General features: G+C 42.8%; 1 protein-coding gene across 1 annotated transcript in view; it reads right to left on the minus strand.

Annotated features, from left to right (window-relative positions):
* Nucleotides 1–21,807, minus strand: part of ptprda (protein tyrosine phosphatase receptor type Da) — a 199,021-nt gene that overhangs the window by 85,150 nt on the left and 92,064 nt on the right. The window contains exon 11 of the mRNA XM_085935833.1: nt 7,920–7,957. The gene's annotated coding sequence lies outside the window, so the exon portion shown is untranslated. The remainder of the gene's footprint in view (nt 1–7,919; nt 7,958–21,807) is intronic.

A 21,807-nucleotide genomic window follows, 5' to 3' on the forward strand; every position in this document is an offset into this window, starting at 1 on the left:
GGAGCACAAAATGAGATCCAAAATCATATAAATCTCATTTTAAATTTCTTACAATTTCATCATTAAAATGAAGACCATTTGATTTTGTGGGGGACGGGGGGGGAGATCCAAAGACTCCATGACTTCCTCTAACAATACACTTATGTATGACTTCATTGGCACCAATTAATACTTTTATAGAATTGGCGCCATCTTTTGGCATCAGAATGCAAAATAAAAAATCTCAGTGAACACCTGAGGATAGGTTTCACATAAAAGCAATTACGTGAATTCTTAACAGGTGATTTTGCACTAGTAAAAAAAAAAAAAAATTCCTACCTTTGCACTCAAGTGAAATAGGCTTCGGGGGGGGGGGGGGGGGGGGGGGTGAATGTGGCTTGAACTTAGTTGAAATGAAGTTCTCAGAGTTGTGCAAACACCACTTCCTGGAGCTAGTGTGAGTTTTGAGAACTTACTGGACTGCAGATATGCCTCATAATGCAAACATATTAAACTTGGTCATGAGTCATGTGTACTTTTGAGACCTACTAGGGATAATACACAACTTTGTAGTCTGTGTGAGTGCAGGTCTGGGGCATGGGTCAAAGGAAAAATGTTGGAATGAATTTTGACAAAGCTGGAAAGTTGTTGAAAAAGAACACAACCAGGTAAGTCACAATGACGAGTTTGCGGTGTCAAGACAAAGCAAGTCAAGAATTAAAGAAGCAGAAACTAAAAAAAAAATGGCGACGTCAGGTATAAATTGTCAGAACTGCAGTGTCGTCAGCCCGCAAACACCCGACCCCACCCATCCCCCGCCTTCCGCGCAATCCTGATCAAGTAAACCAACCATCATAAAATTAATTTCTCCATCGAGCCAGACTCGCTCTGCCTCGCGATAACAATCGTTCCTAAGTGGATAAATCTAATCCCGCAATGTCGAGACCGCGGCTGGAGATTGACTTGTTTATGGTTGTGAGCCAAGCAAGTTAAGAGCAGGCGGAAAACAGTGCAGGGTCCTGAACGGCGAGAGGATGTCTCAGCTGGCGCCAAAATAATAATGATAAAAATAAAATAAAAAAACAGCACAACTCTGGGGTCCTTGGCTGAGACAACTTCTCATCTTGGAATCTGTCAAAGGTGATGGACGGCTGAGCACGCGGTCTCACTTTCTGGCGCAATTAAAGCTTCGCCATAATTTGAGGTCTCGGGAGTCGTGGCACTGAAGAGAATGTGCCATTTTATGATGGAAGTGATTGTAAAGATGGATTAGTGTTATTATGTACGTGATAGCCAAGAGGTGGTTTACGGTTTGGCCCCGTTCCAGTTGGCTTTACTATCTGATCATAACTCACTAAAATTCCCTCTCTTGAGGTGAAGGATCATTTGAGATTGCTGGATATAAAAAGCGACAATGAGAAAAGCGTACTTGTAGAAAACGGCTTCGAATTAAAACAACATTTTTCGGGAGCTGCGACTGTAAAGGCGCTTCGATTAGCATGTGTCGCAAATTAGCATCAAGTATACACCATCAAATGACAATCAGTGTGTTTTCCCAAAGTTTTCCAAAAACAGACTTCATATCATTCGATCTTCATCATTTGCCGGGCATTTACGAGACCCGTCTACGCTGCCCGACTAAGGTCCCCTCCCTCCCTGTGGGCGATTTATCACGGGCCGTTGTTTGTGGCGGCGCCTCCATTTTACAGTTCAGTGTTCATGAAAAGGAGCTTGCGCCACTGCTGCTATCTGTCAAGCGCTGCCCGCCAATGCGCACGCACCGCTTTCTCTCGTTCGGGCCAGTGGTCCTCCACCCCCCATACCACCTCCGCCCCTCCCAACTGACATTTTCACAAGTGCACCTTCATCAGTTTTGCCCTTCGATGGACGCCATCGGTGAAGGTCGGGAGATGTTGACTGGATGGCCGAGTGCTGACAAGGCTATCTTAAATTCAAATTTATAGTGTGAAAAAGTTGTAGATCTGCCATTAAATTCCACTGCTTCTCCTCCTGCGCAATTTCTATTTGGGGTTTTGAGCTGCAACCTGAAGTTGGGGTCAAGCGTGCCGAGATGGAGTTGGTGGTTCACAGTTACTCCATTCCAGTTGCTTCAAAGTAGGGGGGGGAATGGTATATGGGTTGGAATCATTTTTGGGGTTACTGCTAGAGGTGTAAATATTAATCGATTAATCGTCAACAAATTGATGATCAAATTAATTGCAATCCAGTAATCGTTTAGAACCATTTTTTAACTCAAGACTGCACCAAAATAAGATATTAGCAAAGATCAGCTTCGACTTTGGTAAACAATGGTTGCCAATTTCCTCTTCTGTGATCTTGCTTAACTGTTGTTTGGTTGTTTTTATCTTTTAAATCTCACTAAATAATAACAAATAAAAGTAATTGGTGAATAAACAGTAATTGGATGATTTTTTTAATTGATCATCCAAATAAAATTGTATTTTATTAATTGATTAATCGATGGAATGATGAAATAATAATAATATTAAATATTAATAATATTTAAATATTAATAATATATATGCATATATACTATAAAATGTAATAATACTATCTATGATAATAATAATTTTAAAAATATTTGATAGCGGCAGCTAGTTAGGTACCAATATTTAATTATTTATTTATAATAATGTTTGGGTTAAAAGTTGTGTTATTGTTCGTAGTTAGGAGTAGTTCCCACTCAATTTGAAGTTCAGTGCCAGAATCTAGTGATCATTGTTCAGATTTAAGGTACGGAGGGCCGGACTTAATTTCTAATTTATTAATATCAAGATTGAGTTTTTGTTTGTTGCTTCACACTGTCTAATTAAAATGGAGATATCAACTGAATCCATCGGGAAGCGGGTAACTGACTAAAGAATTTGAATGACGTGTTTGCGAAAACAAGGTGCCTCGTTCGCCAGCTTTGAGGTTTATGGGATGGCTCCCAGCTGTCACTCTAGCGTTGTGAATCTGCGGTGCCGTAATATCTTAATTGTTTCAAATTAAATGCTCGTAAAAGCGGCAAAGGCAAATTAGTTTGCTACCCCCCCTTCCACCTCCCTCACTTTCCAGCTAATCTAAAGCAGCCCCTCGACTTGCATTTGCGCGGGAGGCAGTTGAAAACGGTTCCCGCGCGACATCGCTGGAGTTAGATGGTGTGGAATTAGCTTTTATGGTTTGTTAACAGTCTACCAATCAAAACGCGAGAGGGTCTCTCATTCTTTCTTTTTCCGTTGCTGGTCTTGCTTTGTGTATCTCAACAAATGGAACTATACTGTGAGGTTTCGTACGCTAAGTTGTCCATCTCCTTCACAGCACCGCTGACTTTATTCCGCGGCGCAGGTTCAGGTGCATCCCCCGCTTTGCAGATGTGGAGAATAAACTCAAAGCCCCCCGTTTATTCTCCCCGCCGTATGAACACATCTCGGCTCTTTTAAACACAATTCTAAGTCTGAATGGATATCAGCATTTCCATTTAGCCACGGTTAACTTGACACCCTCCACTCCACTCCCGCGTGGCAAAAGAGCATCTCCGAACGAAGCCCCCACCAGGCGACTCAAGAAGGCAATTATGCGGCATTACATGTTGCAAAGTGGTTCCGCGGCAGGGGCGGCCGCGACGATTATCATCAAAATAAAACCCTAACAGAGGAGGGATGGCTCCACTTGGAAGCCCCAGAAGCACCATTGTCGTCCGACTCCGTATTGGAAATGTCCTTTGGCTAGGACCTCCATATGTTATCGTGTTTATTTCAATTGAATCTGGGATTTGGTCTTAAGCTATCGCACAAAGAAAAGATGGTGTTAGCTAAACAAAGGCTTTAATTAACCAGAACGAACATTTCTAAAGTGCGAAAAGAAAGCAGAGAATACCTTTGGGTTCAATTCTAGCGTTCTATCTTTGAGACGCGGGAATGCCTGAAATGTCGCTAACCGAAACAAAATGATGGCGTTGACTGAACATGAATAACCCACTTTAAATTTCCCTAAAATGGCAGCGAATCAATTCCATGTTTGTGGCCTTGTCGCTGTGTGCACATCTAATGGCCGGGGTGTAATCCACCGGCTAATCTGCTGACAGCCCGTGTGACACGGCATTAGTTTTGTGTCACCGCCTGCCGCGTTGTGCCATGCGATTCAACTCGACATGTTTTGCGGGTCACAAAAAAAGAGTGCCTTGCTCTTCCATCACGGCAAATCTGTCGGTAAAATTATGTCGACGCGTGTGGTCGGCCATATGTGCGAAGTCTGTTAGCAAACATTGGATTTGCTATTACGCGTCGGTATTACAATCAACCGCTCAAATTAAATGTAGCTAGCACCTCGTGGCTGAATCGGTAGTTTGCATTTTCAGATTACATTAACTTAATTGGCTTGTGAAATTAATTACCGCCCCCTATTGGGGTGGAATTTTATTGATCACAATTGTCGACTTGCTGTTTCATTTTGATGAGAAAGCAAATTGAATTTAATTGAGCATATGTTCATTCTCTAAGAACTGAAATCATGTTATTGGGTCAATTTGACTTATTACCATAAAAAAATACCAATCATACTTTAAGTTGTTTTCAGTCTATTACTAATGATTGCAATCCATATTTATAAATCTCACATACAGAACATCTGAAGTGAGCTTTCTTTCTGTTTCTTTTATGTGCAGAATTGAGAACTCAACCACTGTTTGGCATTATAGTTGAGCCTCGCCAAAGGTCTTTTGTCCACCAGGGTTGAGCTTTGGCTTCACCTTGAGACGCACAGATTTGAATCAAGCTTCCCGCCACTCGAGGGGAAGTTGCAGGAGAGATTGCTTGAAACGCCGATAACCCGGCCGAGGTTTTGGGCCGAGCTGTAGCAAGTCGACTTTAAGACGACTTTTAATTACTGGGCCTTTGAAAAGGGGATCAAGGTACGAGGAGAAAGACTGCATGCTTTGGAAGGAGATTTAGCCTGCAATGGGGCAACTGATAAGATTCATTTTCTTAAAAAAAAAATCATCAGGTATCGTGTTGAAAAGTAGAGGAGAGCACGGTGGGTGGATTAAGATAACAATCGAAAGGTGACGGAATGCAGAGTGTGGCTGGTGAGTCAAACGCAAAGATGGTGGTGGACATTTTAAGAGACCTTAATCACCAAAGTCCAGAACGGGCTACTAGGGTTGCTTTAGGACTGAATCAGCCATCAGACAGAAACCAATGGAAACCTCCGTCACTTGGTGACGAAGACATTGTTGACGACTCCCCCCCGCCGGGAGCGATTATTACCGAGCTTCATGTCATGAAAGCAGGACCGCTTGCCAAAATACTGTCAGTGGCGGAGAGCCTTGACGGCTCGTCCGGCCGTGGCCTCGTCGCCTTCTCCTTTCCAGCTGCTGGGAAGAAAATAAGACAGACTCTTCTCACGTCACCCACTGACAAGCGACGGGGTCGCGTTTGTCCTCTTGTTGTACTAACGATGTGTCGTCGCCGGTGGAGCGTCAGAAATACTCTACTGAATATAATGGTCGCTCCCCCCTAAATTAATTGTAAGAATTATATATTATATTACATATTATATATAATTTATTTTTATATAACTTGCATATAATTTATGTATAGTATAGTATATAACTATATATATTATTTATTATTTTTATATTATTTTATTTGAGACTCTTTAATTATCCTTTATTTATTGGCTGATATACAACATTTTATTTATTTATTTATTTATTTATTTATTTATTTATTTATTTTGTTTGTTTGTGTTTGTTTGTTTGTTTGTTAATATACAACTAGCTTTTTATTGATGTTTCATTTTAAGTAAGTTTAGGAAGTTTGGGTCCCTGAAAGGAACCGCATATTCCGTTCAACCACTTTCATATTTTATGTCTTATTCAGCAAAATTAAACTCATCGAACTGTGCAATTTGGTGCAACGAAAGGATTCGATATTTGATTCTCAGCATACTCAGAAATAAAAAAAATTGCTGTGTTGTTCAGTAGGTAAATTAACTCGAGCAGGAGTCAGTTAAATTGCCATTTGTGCGCAATATGGACCGTCAAAACAAAGCCAACTCGCGTTGCATGGAGCAAATGGCACAAAATCTATCTGGTTGTAGACCTGACTGCTTTCCTGCATTAATATTCAGATTACAAAACAACGTGGACATACCCGGGCGTGTTCGCTCTGAGTGTTGGCTGGCAAGCCCTTCCAATTAAAACATCAATTGAACGTATTGTAATATCGCAAATACTTTTTTTTACAGTGATAGCCCGACACCCGCACAACCCTGAAAGAAAAAGTTCAGGGTTCAGTCCTAGAGCTTTTTCCTCTTGTTTCCCTCACGTTAACTATGCGTGACGCCTGAACAGAAGCACGAGAGCTGTGCTGCGGAGGTGCCATGTGGTGAGACTGAAGTTCCCCCGAAGAACGGCTCCGGGCGCACACCTGAGCCCTGTCGTGCCGAGCGCACGCAGTCATCTTGACGTGAGCCGACAGTAGCCACCATTAGCCATTCCCAGGTTTAAATGAGCATACAGGTGAGCACAGGCGCATGTGTGTGACGGGGGGGGGTTAAAAAAAACCAACAACAAAAAAACAGTGGGCTGTGCAGCAAAGATTGTCAGCAACAGAGGAAACGGCAGAGCCGGTCAACGAGAGATAGCAGAGAGTGGCGGTTGGAAATGGAGGAAAGCGCGGCAAAGGCCACAATTTTCTCCTCACGTAGGCGACCAATCCTCAAAGACACTTTCATCCACCCTCTGTGTCAGGTTGCTGCAACAATTCTTCTTTTTTGAGTCACATAGCAACAATTGACTCCAACCAAGACCCGTGGTGAGCAAAATAATCAATTTAAGACTTTATGACCAGTTGATAAATCACAACAGAATTATAGAAGGCACCAGACATGATGGTTGTCTAAGGACAACGATCAAAACTATTTTATTCAAATTCTTTTGGTAACTTTCAACTTCCTTTGCAACAACAATGAAGTGAGTGACTTTAAAAAAAAATGAAACCACTACGACGTGTCCAAGGCTTTGCCCTAATTATGCCCCCACTGCTACGAACTCAAATCCACGGTGTTAGCCATAAACGGGCATTTAAATGAACATTACAACAAATACAGACATGAGTTGCTAGCGATAGCATATCATAGCAATCCTCAGACAGTGTACAAATGTGGATTGAATTTCACTGAAGCAGAGGGAAACAGACAGGCTGAGAAATAGCAGTCTGTTTGCATTCACCGCCCTTTTGTTTTTGTGTTACCGGGCGGAAAACGTCGCTCCACTGATTTGATGGTTCATCTCGCAAACTGTCAAAAAACACTCGCAGCCATCGCAAAAGTTTGGACTTTTCTCAGCATTGCAAATATTCTTTGTCTTTATATGTAAACCACATACAAGAATAGTGCCACTATTATTTTCTTGTGAGAGAATTTAGTAAAATTTTCTGTACTAAAACTAAAATACGACTTACATTCAATTGACTGCAAAAGTACCGGAAAAAAATCTAACAATTCATTCAATGCCATTACTAGGCTTTTTAATCAATAATTATACCTCACAAATCACACTCTATTTTGATACATAAAGTACACCGATACTAAAACGATACTGTTAGCATTAAGCTAGCAGTTTGATGACATCACATGGTTTAGTTGAACATTTTACTGCTGAGAAATACTGTCAAATTTGTTTAAGTCGTAAGAATCATATCTTAAATTTCACCTGTAAGTTGTATTTTGTACCAGTATCTAGTACTGTGCAAGCCAAGTCCATAGAGCTTCAAGGCAAACAAATCTTGGGGAACATTAGCATCTCCACATCCCGACATTTTCCTACATTTGCATGGGTGCAGTTGGCCAGGTCAGTATGAATCCAAAGTTGTGCAACTCCTACCACAAGTGCAGCTTTTGATTGTGCCAGCACACTAAGAAAAAACAATGCTTACCTTTCAGCACTCAAGCAGACTTTCCAGGAGTTCACAAGCTGCGGGATGACAACAAAAGGCCATCAACATCGGTAATAACAGCATGTTTGGGCATTGCGAAAGCATCGTAATCACAGTTATACGGTGTAAAGGGCAAACATTTATTATGTGCTGATTACTCTCGACAGGGTCGTGCGCTGAAACGTTTTTCAACCAATAACTCGAAGTAGGTCCTTCGTCGCTTTTCTGGGGTGCCAGTGAAAAGGTTAAAGATTGAGCGTCGGGGAGGTTAGCACATCACCGTTCAAGGTCTTTAGATGAATGCCAAGTTCTCTTTCAAAAGCATCGAGAGAGAATTAATCATGTGATTGATGGCCGGCATCTCTTCCACGCACCGCTTCCCTTGTTTTCCAGCTGGGAGATAAAAATTCATGCTTAGCAATGGTCGCCAGCGCAATTGATTCTGGCAGGCGGCGCGGTGCGAGGGAGCTAAGCATCTGAATAGCTGCCGTCAAAAAGATGAGGGGGGGGGGGGGGGCGGCGGGGGTGTGTGGATTTATTCCTAGTTCATATGCAAGCCGTATCGCGGAATTGCTGAGACGACGGTTGTACAGCGTTGCTGCCTTTTCACATAATCGCTAGGCGACTCTTGTCACTGGCTTACGGGTGCCACGTCTTATCAACGCACGCAATGAACGCTCGCCGCCATTTGCCCGAACGTGACAAATCCTTTACAATTCCAAAATCATCGCCTTGTAATTACCGCCGACTGGAAATAGGTCTGCGAGTCGAGTCGTGGGCTTATCTGCGCGACATGACATTTTCCAATCTGATTTTTCACCGTGCGTTGCAAAGGAGGGGGGAGAGCAAAAGTTAATTGGTAGGCCCTATTGGTTTGATCCACAACAACTGTATCCTGGTTGGTCAAGGAGCGGCGTAAATGATTAACGACGGCGCCGTACTTATCAGAGGGTCATAAGGAAGGAACGTGTCTGTGGTTCTACTGCCCAACATAGATTTATGGCTCATAAACGGCCTTGAATGAAGCCACTCTGCTACGCGGACTACCCCGTGGGACTAATAACGTGGAGTTTAGGAGGATTATGCAGAGCCAATTTAGCAACTCGGTAGGTACAACGGGTAATAACTTGTTGAATCCGAGCATGGAGCCGATTACGGAAGAGAAAACTGTTGCTGTTTGTTAACACGGTGAGACATATGCAAGGAGGCGACGATCGATGAGGGTGTTTTATTCAAGTTGCTTGGCCATTTTGGCACTCTCACTTTGTTTGAAAAGTTGAACAGCTTTTAGATTGACAGCAAAATTAAATCCCCAAAGGGAGAGAACCAAGATTCTGAAAACGCCGTCTGTTTTATGCTAGCGTGGCCATGTTAGCTAGCGAGGAAGAATCGGTAACAATGCTGAGATGATGTTAGGGTCGCGCCCCACAGGTTCAAACTGATAGCACGGTTTATTTGTCGGTATCTGGTGCGGTGGATTAAATGTGGAGGAATGCTGGGAAATCCAAAATGATGTGCTGCCTTCCTTTCCAATTCCCATTGCAATACAATCTGAGTATTTGCCTTAATTTGATCCAGATTAGAGAGATGTCTTTTTGGGGTCAAAGTCCCTTACCTGGAACCCCCCCCTCCTCCCCCTCGCCCCTTTGGAAATTCTCTATAAATTGCCCCTTCTGACAGCCAGCCGTCAACCCGGGAGCAATTTAAAAAGCCTGCCAGTCCACAGGGTTGCCTATCAGCCGAGCTGCCACAACGCAGACAGGAACTCCACCGCCAGCAAACACGGAATGTCAGCTAGCTCCCCCAAAATTCCAACGGTTGAAGGGGCCAAAGACACGTTCTCAAAGATACGTTAGGGGAATGACAGAACATATTAGTGAGTGTTGTGTCACAAAGGTCTTTTTTTTTTTTCTGGTCGCCACCTCAAATGCTTAGACAAGGAGCCGCCACGTCGTCCCGTCGTGCCTGAAGCGGCTCCCCAGTCGGAACTCGACTAAATGTGCACGTTGCCCGAAACGTTCAAGCGTAAACAGTCCAGGTTGGAGGATTGGCAGCTTGCTGCCGCGTACTTCTCTCTGCCATATGTCTTTGTCAGAAATATTTGCCGGGATGCAGGAGAGGAAATCAATCCTCCCACCGGTTGCCGCACGTCACAAAAACAAAGTCGCACCGGCGGTGATGCTCGGCAGATCGGCGCCAACGGAACAACTGGCTGCCGACGACGGACCAGATGGTCCCCGGCGTCTAATCGGCGTTTAGCGGCGAAGAAGAACAGTTGATGCCTTGTTCTTCCTGTCTCAATTAGCAGCCGCCTGAGATGGATGAAAAATCTTTTTTTTTTTTTGTTATTGACCCATCAAAGATGCATTTTTCTTAAAAAATCTAACATATGTCGTCATCAAATCATTTGACAGTTGCTACTTTACCAAATTGGCATGAAGGCTCTTTTGAACGAATGCTTCTGGGCAGCCGACATGTGCTACGGAGCCTCGCCGTTCGCCTTTCAGTTTGTTGTCGTCGCAGCAGCAGCAGCGGCGGCATGTTTGCCAACAGCCACGAGAGCAAATGGAACAAAAGCTCCAGTTGGCCGGGTCACACTGTGATTTACCTCAGGGCTCTCGGCATGCTTTGCATGGACTGGGGTGGGTAATTTTGGTCTCCATTAGCGAGAGAGAAAGAGAGACGAGAGAGGTAGACCGAGAATCCGACGGGGGAGAAAAGATTTTTTTTGCCCGAGGTGAGCTGGCATTAGGGGGACATATCTCCCCCACCCCCCACCCCCACTATCCCATTCAGCCAGGAACATTAATGGAGTTGAAGTGGGTCATCTTGAGTTAAATTGAAGCCGCTGCCAATGGAAGAGGCTTTGATGCAACAACCATTTAGCAATTGCTGTAACGCTATGTGGCAACCTCAGAGTGGACCATCAGTCTTGCAAAGCTTACGTCAACATTTTCTCATCATCATTTATTTTCAGAGGAAATATAATATGAAAAAAAATCATTTAAAACACTTTTTTAATTTGTCAGATTTTTTTTAATATGCCATGTTTTTTTTCTAAATATGCCAAGATTTTTTTTTTTCTGATTTGTCTGTTTTTTTTCTCTTTTTAAATATGCCAAGGTTCCGGAATTACAGCACACTTTCCAAACTCCTAAAGCTGTTTACCTGAAATCTTGAGTTCCAGAAAGACGGTATTTTCATTTATCACTCATCAATTAATTTTCAGTCGCCGGTCATCTGTGCATCCAACAACACTGCTGCTCTGCTTAGCTTTTAGCGCTGACGCGTTTCTGTGTTGTCTAACCAATTTTTCAAAAGTAAATCCTATTTAAATGCTTGTAATAAAGAGTTTTATGTTTTCCAAATACCTCACTTTAGCCAACAGGTCTCCTTAACGGCAAAAGTGTCCTTCCCTTTTTTTTCTATGGGCAAAAGTCATTAGTGAAAGGGTTAAAAGACACGTCGGACAACCGTATGTTTCCATAATTACCTTGCTCTGGTGTCACGCTGCGGACAGAAAGCTTTTTTGCTAAAACGCCAAAGTGGCGTTTCAATTACGCTGCCTCTTGTTGCTCGCCCCGGCGAACATTGGAAAGCGGCAGAAGGTGACAAAAGGTGACGATGTTATCGCGGCGCCTAGCGCAACGTGGGGTCGTCGTTATCACGCAGTAGTCAGGAGCCACGCGTAAAACGTTCCCGGTGGCTTTGATGCTTTAAATTACACGCAATTAAAATAAGACACCGCCACTTTAAATATGCCCTTGGGCATTTTTAAAGTGCCGTTTGGATCCGTGCAGCCGTCTCGATGGGATGCAAGACCACAAAATCAATGTGGACTTATTGTGCTACATGTGTCTCCCCCCCACCCCCCTTCTTCTCGGGCTTACTTCTATTACACCGTGATTTAAAGTTGAGATTCTCCAGCCCAATTTGAAGTTATTACAGCCAACTGGAGTTAATGGATAAGACAAGCACCTTGCATTATTAATTAAGGAGATTGATTTGAGTCTTTGAAGCTTTTGCTCTCTCTCTCTCGCACACACAAACGTCGCCTAAAGGCTTGGCTAGAAGAAAGGAGTAAATTAAAACAATCATTTATTTTGCTCCTATGAAAATTCATTGGGTTAAAATGCTTCATTATTGTTTTTACACTCCTGTTTGTTTATTTTTACAACATCTTATTAAGGCTTGAACAGTTCTTGGAATTGCTTTAATTATTCTTCATTTGACAAATCTGTTTGAGGGGGCCTCAATAATCCTCAAAACAGGATGGTTAACAATTCATTATACTCCAAACTAAATAAATATAAAAATAAAGCTTAAGTAAAAGCACACTTCCTTCCCCAGGTAAATGACTTCTGTTGCTAACATTCCTCCTCCAGTTGAAAAATAACTGTTACGATATAAATAGTTCAGCATCCTCTCTCAGTAGTGTCAAGTAGAGGCTGCTGCATGCCAAAACGTGTTTTTTTTTTTTCCCACCCCACCAAGGTCAGTAGGTCTCGGCTGGCTTCCTCCGACGAGAGCCGCAATTAAAGCTGGGAGTCCGTGCATCATCCCGGGCTGAGTCATAGGTTGCCCACCGGTACGATGCATCACTCTCAGTTACACCACGCAGAGTATTTATTTGGAAGGCCACCCAACCAACGGCCCACGGGAGAGTCATCGTATGCAAATATGAGGGATGGACGCCGAGTTCACCTTGCCGTTGCGCCGCCGGGCCGACAGAGGGTCGCTCAGCCGGGCGGGAAGAGGCAACAGCGGGTAACCGTAACATTCTGCAGCACAAGGTTTACTTTTTTTTTTTTTGCAGTCAAGGAAAAATGTTGGAAAATTTGTTTTGTAGTCTAAAAGATCTGCTAAAATTACATTCAATATATACTAATAATACTAATATTAAATATGACCCAGAGGGCTGAAAAGGGGACGACAAGTCCACTTTATATATTTTGGGGGTCAAATAAAAAAAATTCATTCCCGGCGTACACCATCGGTGTCAAACCCAAGGCTCGGGGGCCAGATCGGGCCTACCACATGATGTGACGTGGCCCACAAAGGCATATCATGTGTCATCTCAATATTTCTTGTTAAAATACAAAAACTGTAAATTGTCTTTCTTTCTAATAACAGTGGGATATTGTAATACATTTTTGTTACAATCCCACTTTCAAAATAAATTAAAAACCTTTTAATACTGGATTCTGTTGTTCGTATGTGATAACATGAGGGCCACGAGGAAAACCATAACGAGCATGTGGCCCGCAACAAAAAAAGAGTTTGATACCATATTTAATCGGTCACATGTACACACACAAATTAACGATAAAACTGTATCAAATATTATGCAAGTCAAATAGTAGCCAAATAAACCTATTTCTACACGTTGTACTAATATTGACTAAAGTTTTTTTTGATACCCAAACACTGTGGCTCACTTTGACCCATGAACAAACAAATGAACCAGGAGGGTTAAGTGCAAGGAATTGGGCACAGATCCTAATAAAAGCACAAGAAATAAACCTCCCGGTTGTCTACTGTTTTATGCGTTTCCTTGTCAGCGCATAAAAAAACAAGGAAAAAGAAGGTCTGACCTGTCACAGAGACTGATGCTACTGAGACAGATTGAGGAGATTTTATGCTTGGGTCAGAATGAAAACGAAGAGTACTTCGAATTCCGCGAGTGAAACGTTTGGATACAGGTCCGCGCACAAAGTACAAGAGACGTGCGAGACTGCAATGTCACGTGCGAGAAAGGCATCGGCGGAACATTTAGCGTGACAAGCCGCGGCAGATCTCTCTCGATGTCACACTGCGTGAATAAAGGACCTACGTGGTTCACATTTCTAAACTTGGGACGTGGGAGTGCAAACAGTGGGGAAAAAAAAAAAGGCACTGACTATACAAAAGCAACACTCGGAACACATTGTAGCTTAGAATTATAACAGCCGCAAAATGAAACAGTAACTCTCGTTGTTATGACAACCATTATATACTCACATTAAAGGCTAAAATGTATGGACCATTATATACTCACGTTAAAGGTTAAAATGTGTTGCCCACCCTTTACACACATTGTATTAGCTATTCTTGAAACTGGACCTTAATATAGCGGCCTGAATATGATTTGGATCTGTTGAGGAGAATACTGTCATTTATGTTGCCATGACAACACCACATCACCCTGGCTAAAGGTTGGTAGACCAGCTCGGACAACAATAAATACTTTCCGATGCTTCCCTTTTTCAAGCCATATGTAAAAATCTGAACTACGACTACCCTGGCTTGTGATAAGGACGCTAGCTAGCATGATGCTAGCTAGCAACACGACAACAAACACAAACAAAACAAATAAAAACATCAAATGGATCGGCTCTAAATCTTATTGGACCACCCGGGACATTCCATTGTCGTGTAACGGAGGAGCGGGTTCTGACATTTGGCCATGTTCAGCTGGGGGGAGGAAATGAAGGAAGGACTTGCTCAAGTGGAACGTGCCCAAAAACAATTAGCACAATTAAAACATAAAAGCTGGGTGAAAAAAAAAGTTGAGGAAATGAAGTGTTAAGGAACATCTGAGGCCGCGACAAGCTGCTACGACGACAAAGTAGCAGCAGCAGATGCTTCTCGGGTGTTTGCAACAAAGCTCAATCTTCACTCCCTGCAGGGGGGAAGCGGAGGGGGGAAGCCTCTATTTTTAGAGCCAATACTATTTAAATTCGTCTTCAAGATGGACCGCCTTCCTTTTTTTCTCGGCGTCTTTCCCCATCAATGTGACAGTCAAAGTTCCACACTTACCAAAAGTTTGCCGCCGTTCAGGTGACATTTTCGCGCGGGTCCACCACCACTACTAGCAATTATGCGCACTCCCACTCACTCTTATTCTACCGCGGCGTATGCTAGGAACCTCCTGTGAATAGTTGCTTTTTAGACATGAAATTAAGGAGCAATTAAAATCGCTTACGCTGTGATTATGCTCATTTACATGATTTTTTTTTCATTTTTTTTGCCTCCGCAATCACCACCACTTCTCAACATTTGCCACTAATATTTCACACTAAACTTTGGATGATGAGCAAAATGATTTTTTTTTTTGCAAGTGAGACACACTGAGATTTGATTCTTGTCATTTGGGAAAATGTGGACAGTGGAGGTGGGAGTTGATTCTGACATATAATTGTTTCAAGAAACAGTCCCATTCTTAATACAATTGAAATATTATAAACCAATGCTACTGACTCCCAAGAGCTCAGAGGACATTAGAAAGACAACCGAGGCTGTTATCTGATTGACGAAAACAAAAATCTAACATCCGCTTGTATTAGAAGCGCTAAAATCAAGAAGTCAATATTTCGAAATGAGTCGTCGAGTTTAGCTCGTAAACGTATATCAGTGAGAAAATCTTACTGGTCCGATTTGTCTGACGGGTGATGAAACCAGGATGTGTTACAATTGAGGAAAGGTACCCTAACCCCACCTCACCCTCTCCTTCAACATCTGTCTGCGGCACAGCTGTTTCCCATTTCCCCTCGAGCGAGCAAAGCTGCCTTTGCCCGGCGGCTCGACGGAGCGTGGCGGGGATATCGTGGAGGTGTGCTAGGCATGGCAGCTTCTCGCCACTTGGCAAGCGACAAAGAAGTTGGATCAAACGGGGGGGGGGGGTAGGGGAAGGGTTGCATTGTAATTCATCAAGTTTCCAAGCGGACATGAAGAATGTCCCCGTGAATACCGACGGACGCACGGTCGCTACGTGCGAGGCGGTTGACAGCCTCTATGAAAAACGGCCGTCTTCCGACAGAACCCGAGGGGATGTACGCGGCGTGCCGTGATGGATGCGTCGCCCCTTTGGCCTGGCCAAGTATTTACTTTATCACAACAAGTCTTCACAACACCAACGTGGGAGCTCTTAAGGTCTTGGGGTGTCCTGTGCGTTGAAAGGGGCATATTGATTGCATAGTGAAACAGTCACTTATGACAAATGGAGCCCTAAATCAAATCGGGAGATAAATCGTCTGGCGGCGGTGTCATTAAGATGGCGTGATGGCCGGATTAATATGGTGATTAAATGAGGGTCGGCTACTATGTCAGCGAGTCGTCTCTGACAAGCCGACCCCCGCGTGGGCCGTAAACACTCTTCATCATCTCGCACCTTTGCAGTGTCTTACGAGGCGGGTTTCCTTTCCCGTCGCGTTTGGAACAGCCCGGAAATTCTGCTGGGGAATTGTGCCGCTATCACTCAGCAGATCGGAATCATATTATTTGGTTTTTGATATGCATGGCTGACTGACAGGGTACCCGGTGAAGATACCATGTGTCACAATCTGGAAGAAACCAAGCCATCTCAGAAAGATTCGGTTCTGCTTTGAGATAGGAAAAGACTGATTTATACTCCAAAATCAAAACTACGGTAATTTCCGGATTCTAAACCTCTACTTTTTGCAGAAGCTTTGAACCCTGCGGTTTATAGTCCGTTACGTCTTATCTATGGATTTGTCAAGATTTTTACAATATTGTAAAATGATTTGTCTTGGTAATCCAGGTAATATTAATGAGCACTTTTCAATTAAAACACGTGTGCCTTATAGTCCGCTGCGGTTTATCTATGAACAAAACTGGATTTTCCGGATTTTTTCTCTTGTGCAGTTTATATTCAGGTGCGGTTTATAGTCCGGAAATTACGGTACCGTTTAAATGAAACTGGCTCGTGGGCATACAGAATGTGATGCTTGATACTAAGCTTCACTGAAAATACCAGACCTAAAACTGGAACATATTTGAAGACTTAGGACCGATGTCATGACAGCCAATTAAGGCGAACCCAAAATGAATACAAGAACATGACTGTCTTGACTGAAGACATTCCATTGATAATTGCCATGATGTGACGCAAGATTATTTTAATTAAAGACGGTCCACTGTAAGGATCCAAACTGACAAAACCAGCAAATGTTCTCCTTATTCAATCTCAAATTCTAGCACCAAAAATATAGGACTTGTTTTTTTCCAAACATGTTCCAATGATGTCATCCAATGCTGGAAGATCACAACGCTTTCAAAAGACTCAGTGATTTTTAGTGGGGCTAATAAAAATGCCCTTGCCTGGAAGGAAAGTGCAAACGTGGAGGGGAAAAAAAAATAATAATAAATCAGCGCTGCCAAGGCCAGCAGACAGTAGCGAGTACATTTGGCTCATTTTGTAAGCATGCGCTACGCTCGGGCGAGCGCGTGACCCCGGTGCTCCATATGGTCTCGAACATGGCGCGGCGTCCACCGCGCTGTAGGCGCATGCCGCTTTGGCAGACTTCGAAGCCGCAAAGGTCTGCAAAGTGGACGCACGGTAGAAATGATCCCGATAACCTTCAATGCTATTCCAGCACCGCCGTCCTGCTCGGTAATATTACGGTACTGAATAGAAAAAGTTGCTACGGAGCAGATGCATGATGGGAATTTACAAAATTGCACATCAAGATGAGTTTGGTACTGTAATATTATAATTGATGAGAATTTACAATAAAATTAACAACTTGGACTGGGTAATAAATTCAATATACAGTAGATACGATTTCCAATTTCCAAGAAAATGAGGTCGTAAAACTGGACAATTATTGAAAAATTAGCGCTTTTAAAAAATGACATTAAAAGCAGTTCAAGTTTGATAGTAATGACTTTGGGAAATTATGAATATTATCATTAAGACAACGACGCAATTTGTGTCACAGTTAGCGGCGCGGAAATCTTTCAAAGCATCTTTCAAAGCATCCATCGGCAGTTTGGCTCGATGATCTCCGGATGATTTGATGTGCGAAATAACGCCATGGCGGCAATAGATTCATCGACTGCGTCAATGTAGCCGTATCTTCCAAATGGTTTCCTAATTTGAGCAGACGGGTCCCACCATCAGGTCACCCGCCAGCATGCCGATCCATTTGAGCGAGAATAAAGCTGAAATCAATTTTCACTCTTCTGGGTTAGGTTGGGGAGAATGGTTGTGATGGGAGGAGGGGTCGTCAGTTTGAATGCTTTGCCTGTTTGTGCCCGCGGGAGCACTTACTCCACTTTTACTGACCTCTTTGTCCTTTCCCACTACGAGCATATCGCTCTCGTTGAAATGATAACGGCTTTCCAATCTGTGGTCAACACTTTTTTTTTTTTTTCCAAGTCAATCGTCCTCTCGGCACTTTTAGTGCTGGTTAGTATCGGAATGGATTTTTAGCACCTGGCAAAACAGGCCTGAGTTAAGTCACGGGAAGCCGAAGAAGTAAAATTCTTGACAAATGCGGTACGATGATACTTAGCTTATTTCAATTATGCTAGCACCGAGCAGGACTGGAAATGGGCACAGAATGCTTCGCTACGACTCAGCGCGTTAGCTAATGGTGTTTTCTTTGCTCGGGAAATGACATATAATATCATTAAATAGAGATACGCACAACCGAGTGTCGACAGATTCATCTTTTGGGGCATGTTGGTTGGGTTCGTGGGTGTCGAGTGGCTCCCTGACGACAGATACAGATCATCATTTAGAAACATCCGCCGCTCGTTGCGTATTTTTAGGGATCTGTGGCTTTCTATACATCGTGGGCCTCCTTTTAAGGAGAAATGCTGAGTGGTCTACCACCGTGACCACAAACCATTTATGATTTAAATTGGCCATGGTATGAAAGTTCCAAAAGATCCTTAAACACAACTAAGACCGCCACCACTGACCAGAAAAAAAAAATCCATTATATAAGACGGCTGGTAAAGCGTTTCTAAGTATATATACGGCTTAAATTAAGTCAGCAGCTTTTTCTTTTACAAACCGTTATTTGCAAGAATGATCTTTTGGATCCGGTACCAGATATGAGAAAGCCGGCACTTCATTAGGTGTATGTTCTTAAACATGAAGTTCCTTTAGCGGAGCGATTTCACACGGCGATGCACTCTCCCTAACATTTCTTTGACCTTATGCAAATGAAATGATGTAAAACACAACAATCCTTCAAGGACACCGGTTAAGACTCGCACGGAGACGCAGCCAGCGAGACGTGACCTTAACGGCGTTTTAATTTCCACTTGGAGGATTTCATCTGCATGATTACGCGGACGCTTTAGTGTATGATCGGCTGCTTAGATTTTTTTTTTTCCTGTGTCACTTTTGCCATTGCAGCGCATTTGTCTGATGTATGGCGTAATAAGTGTTTGGGGGTGGGGATTCAGGAAATCGTCATGTAGAATAAAATCGGAAACATTTCATAACTGTTGGAACAATACTCTCAGCAGTTGAGTGATTTGGAGTAATTGGCGCATTTTAGTTCCAACCTCACTCTGGCTGATGTCAAAACATGGCCACCTTGCGCATCCGATAAGACTTTATTTATTTAGATAATGATCGTATCGGCGACTGTTATTCGCAGATATCCTCTGACGGGGACACTTTGAAGAGGCCACGACCTTCAAAGTGTTTGCCGCCACTGCTTGCTGAGGAAAGGGAAGCCGTTAGCTAAAATTAGCGAGCCACCCGTCCCCTCCCGTCCGAAAGGATTCAATAATGGACTCTGGCTTTGTCAAAACAGGAGATTGATAGGAATCCTCAACGGGCCGGCGTTTTTGAAAGAGAGCAGCTTGAGAAAAGACGGATTACGTCCTCTTTGAAACAGCTAACCTCTGATTTCTGGTTTCTCTTTACAAAAAAAATCAAAAAAGGTCAAAGAAATCAAATGAAAGACAGGCAGAGTGTTTTGTTTCTCATTTTTTACAAAGTCCTATTCAACCGTCGCCACCTTATCTGCCATCCGCAGCCGACCGTGTGGCCCAAAAACCGCCTTAATGCGACAAGTGTACGATAAACTCGACAGATCAACTTTTTCGATAGTCGCCGAGGCCATAAACAAGCGGGGGCCTCTAATCTGATAATCCACCTATGAAAGATTAGGGCACGGGGAGTATTATTGTGTTGTCACTCTTGCTTACAGGGTCACCCGGGCTTTGGCTGGCGGGGTTAGACATCCCTCAGTGAACCCCACAACGGTGTCACATCTCAGCAGGTGAGCTGAGGCGATAAGACTGACTGCGAGATGCTCAGTGGGACACACTGGAAGTGTCACAGGTACTAATGAGAAAGCAAACAAGAGCAAAGGATCCGGGTCCTTGGTCAAATTTCCTGCGAGTGTACCAAGCCCGTGATGGGTCAACTGTTGGACTCCGAGATGACCGTTTGATTTTAGAGTTAATTTAGCATCTTTACCTTTCATATGATGTGACTCAGGGGTGTCAAACTTATTTTTGTCGCGGGACGCATCATAGTCATAGTTTGCTTCAAAGGCCCATTAAAATTGTCAATCCAAATAAATGTATGAACGTCTCATATTGTATGTATAGTATAGGCTACACAACAAACTGATGAATAACTATTTTTCAAAACAGACTAATAAAAACTGTTCAAATATTTAAAAATGAAATGTTGAAATCAAATCAAATGTTTGAAAATAAAAATGATTTTTTTTAAAATGAAGGGTAATAAAAATTGCTAACAATATCTTTATTTTTTAAGAAGTGAAAACAATTTGAAATTTTGGAATTGACATGAAATTGATGCGCAATTTGTTTTCACGGGCCGCCTAAAATGATGTGGCAGACCATATCTGGCCCCCGGGCCTTGAGTTTGACACCTGTGATGTGACTGATACTATATTTTATCATTTGGCCAATCTGTAAGCATGTTTACCTGCTACTATCACTATGCATTGCATGATTTATCCTGGCTGACTGGGATTAGGGTTTATCTAGAACACCGTTAACGCAACCTGCCGCCCCCTTTTTATCTGGCATCCGACAAGATGTGTTTTTTTGGAATCAAACACCGCCCTGAACTGTGCAGAGGAAACCAGCGCCACGGTACATAAACTTCACATGAAAATGACAAGACAGCATTAGTTTACAAAAGCAGCTGATTTCAATAGACCCATCTGGGTCGGATGGTGGGGGGTGCACCCCAGGGCGCCGTCCTCTGCACACTAATAAATTGGTAATTCTTGACAATGAGAGCGCAGTAATGACTTTTCATGCATTACAAATGGTATTTCTTTGAGCCTTGAGGACAGAATTGTTGTTCTTAAACTTTTCATTTTATAATTCAAAATACAATAAAAACCTTTTACCAAATGTTAATTGAAATAAATGAAAAAAATTACTTTTTTCTTTTTTTTTTTTTGCCAAATTTAGTCTGTCCTGGTCTTCCTTCTTCCGTTAGACCATCTTGCTCATATTGTGCTACACTAGACAGAATCCATTACCGCGGGAAAAATATTGCGCAAACAGTACATGTTGCAAAAACTGCCCTTAGCACTAATCCTTTCAGTTCCTATCCACATTAATTGAGTTATTTTGGACTCTCAAACTCTCCCATCATTCAACAATGCAAATAGAACGTTCCCAGTTGTCCCGTAAAATACATTATTTTAATAGCCTCATTACATTTTCACTGCTCGCTTTCATTGCCCCGTCTGATTTACGCCGCTGTCGTTTTAGCGCCGGTTGCCGTCCTGCCAAATATCAAGGGTCAACCTGGGGCGCGGCATCTCGGACCTTTAACTCCCGACGTAAATTTCATCAAGGTGAGCAAAAGTGTTTACCCCACGTTAATTGAGCCCGGTTGCTGACCCGTAAAATGAGCAAAGATAATACTGACCTTAACATGCTCTTCTGCACATAGAGGTAATTGCTAAGGCTCCGGGATCAATCAATATTGACTCGCCATGTGTTTTTTTTTTTTTTTTTTTTCTCGTAGTTGTTATTTAAAAGGCATCCTTCTCAGGAGCTGAATGTGTAAAAGTGGTTTCAGATGGATGGAGAACATATCCCTGATAGTTTAACCTTTATCCGTCAATATGACGACTTAACCGTACGT

The sequence above is a fragment of the Syngnathus leptorhynchus genome, chromosome 2 (assembly GCF_054491065.1).
Source record: "Syngnathus leptorhynchus isolate UIUO chromosome 2, UIUO_Slep, whole genome shotgun sequence".
Classification (NCBI taxonomy): Eukaryota; Metazoa; Chordata; class Actinopteri; order Syngnathiformes; family Syngnathidae; genus Syngnathus; species Syngnathus leptorhynchus.